Raw genomic sequence first — 3222 nt, 5'->3', positions numbered from 1 at the left:
AAAAACACACCTACATTGTCATTTCCAACCAACACATTCCCAGGAGACAGATCTATGGTCTCTTACGTTGGACGCGTCTTATCGAAAGTCTTATTTTACGCCTGTTAGCAAAAGTGAGTCACATTTTACAACTTACAGTTGTTGTTTTGGGGTGGCTTTTTTGTTTTGTTTTGTTTTGTTTTAACTTTCTTCATTTGGTGTACACACACACACACACACACACACACACACACACACACACACACACACACCAGTACATACATGTACAGCGATTCAAACCATATTTTTGCTCAACATCAGAAACAGTGTGTTTCGAACCCCGAAACTTGTGTGTGCTGGAAACGGAACATTTCGTAAATCTGAAACACGCCACATCGGTTCGAATTTCACTTTTTGTTTTCTTTTTTTTTCTTTTTTTACAATTGTAGTATATAATTATTATATATATCGAAATTTCAAACTTTCCTCGTCTTCATAACGTATTTTAGTCTTCAATGAATCATAGGAAAATTGCAAAACGATTTTTTTTTCGCGCGTGAAATCCACGATAGTCATTCCGGACGAGTCAATATTCTTTCTGCAAAGTTAAGATCCATTCACTGGCGGAGATGGCTAGCGCAAAAGACAAAGCGGTTAACTCACTCAGTTCGGCCAGTCCTCTCTTCTCCTCTTCACAGACCCCTCGGATGTCCAGTGGGTGTCTCAATGACACCGTCGTCAGAACTGTGGTATTCTTTGTCAATATTCACCTCTTCAGTATGAGAGCCTTCCACTTGCAATATTTTGATGGTGGTAATTGGGGTGAAACGCTGTTAGGCCTAACGTCTTCTCTTTCGCCGTTCGTATGGAGAGAGTTAAAGCGTTGGACTTTCAATCTGTGGGTCCTAGGTTCGAATCCCAGGTTACCAGATATACAGACGTGCTTATACGCAAGCAGAAGATCAAATACACATGTTAAGGATCCCGTCATCCATGTTAACGTTCGGTGGCTTTTGGAAACAAGGACATACGCGGTATGCATATCCCCAGAAAACGAAGTATGGCTGTCTACATGGCGGGGGTGGGGGGTAAAAATGGTCATATACGTTAAAGGCCACTCGTGTATGCTGCGAGTGAACGTGGGAGTCGCTGCCCAGGAATCGCTGAATTGTCGCCGGCGACAATTTGGCGAATCTCAGTTAACAGCTGAATTGTCATCAGGGGCTGTTAAAAGTCGATTCGTCGCCGGCCCGTTGATTTGTCGCCAGCGGCAGCTCAACAGTAAACTAAGCTCCAACCAACTGTCACCGGAGACAATTCAGCGGAGGCGACAATTGAGCGATTAACAACGAAGAAGATGAAGATCGGCGGATCGGACCGCGTTGTTCACTCGATTTAGTGCAAACAAAGGACACGCTTTTCAGATCAACACCTGCGTCTCATAACAAAGACCCATTCCCCAAACACACACACACACACACACACACACACACACACACGCACACGCACACACACAGGATGGTTCTGACACCCAAGTAATGCTGCTAAACCTTCAATGTGCTATTTAGATTGGATATCTAAACACTATACGTATTTCATTGAAACAAATGAAAGTCAGCAACAAAGTATTTCAGTGGTGTCCACATATCTTCACAATATCTTTTCCTGATAACATCAGCATACACATTGCGCATATCCAGTAGCATCATAATATCCGTGTTCCTACTATAAATGTTTAATGTAAAGCTAAAATGTTTAATCTAAAGCTATCAAGATATGCACGAATTCAAATGACCTCACGGGATCAGATCATATCATTTTATGACATCACTAATCCTGATGACGTAGAAATTGTCTTACGATCATGGGTGTTGTTCCTCTATTGGTGCGTGTGTATTTTGTTATGTTAGTATACAACGTGAGTTTATTTGGGTAACCTTGTGTGTTGCATAGCGTTGTGTTGGTGTATTGTGTTGTATTACAGTATACTTAGAGTGGTTTATCGTATTCTGTTGCACTGTGCCATTGCAATAATGTTGTAGCGTGTTGTGTGATGTTGTATTCTGTTGTACTGCATTGCATTTTAGTTCGTTGTGTTGTATTGAATTGCAATGTGTTGCAATGTGATGCACGGTGCTGTGTGTATTCTGGTGTGTTATCTTGTGCTTACTGTGTTGTGTTGTGCTGTATTGTATATTAATTGAGTTGTACTGTATTGTATTGCATTGTATTGTATCGTGTTGCATTGTATTGTATCGTGTTGCATTGTATTGTATCGTGTTGCATTGTATTGTATCGTGTTGCATTGTATTGTATCGTGTTGCATTGTATTGTATCGTGTTGCATTGTATTGTAACGTGTTGCATTGTATTGTATCGTACTGCATTGTATTGTATCGTGTTGCATTGTATTGTATCGTGTTGCATTGCATTGTATTGTAACGTGTTGCATTGTATTGTATCGTGTTGCATTGTATTGTAACGTGTTGCATTGTATTGTATCGTGTTGCATTGTATTGTATCGTGTTGCATTGTATTGTAACGTGTTGCATTGTATTGTATCGTGTTGCATTGTATTGTGTTGCATTGTATTGTATCGTGTTGCATTGCATTGTATTGTATCGTGTTGCTTTATATTGTATCGTATTGCATTATATTGTATCGTGTTGCATTATATTGTATCGTATTGCATGGTATTGTATCGTGTTGCATTATGTTGTATCGTATTGCATTGTATCGTATTGCATTGTATCGTATTGCATTGTACTGCATCGTATTGTATTGTAACTTATTGCGTTGTATTGTCATATCGTATTGCATTGCATTGTATTGTATCGCATTGTAGTGTATTGCATTGTATCGTGTTGTATTGTGTTGTCCTTCAAAAGCATTAAATTTATATGCGTGAAATTCAAGCTGGAGTTCCCAGGAAGAGCTTTGCTTGCTTCACACCCACCCCGCCCCATTGCAATAACCTCTCTCTCTTTTTCTCTGTGTGTGTGTCTGTCTCCCTCTCTCTCTTTTTCTCTCTCTCTCTCTCCCTCCCCCCCTCTCTCTCTCTCTCTCTTGTCTGTCTCTCTCCCTCTCTCTCTCCCTCTGTCTCACTCTGTCTGTCTCTGTCTGTCTCTCCCTCTCTCTCTCTGTCTGTTTCTCTCCCTATCTCTCTCACTCTCTCTCTCTATGTCTGTCTCTCCCTCACTCTCTCTCTCTCTCACTTTCTCTCTCTCTCTCTGTCTGTCTGTCT

This window comes from Babylonia areolata, chromosome 33, assembly GCF_041734735.1.
Source record: "Babylonia areolata isolate BAREFJ2019XMU chromosome 33, ASM4173473v1, whole genome shotgun sequence".
NCBI lineage: Eukaryota > Metazoa > Mollusca > Gastropoda > Neogastropoda > Buccinidae > Babylonia > Babylonia areolata.
Note: the sequence above shows the minus strand (reverse complement) of the source record.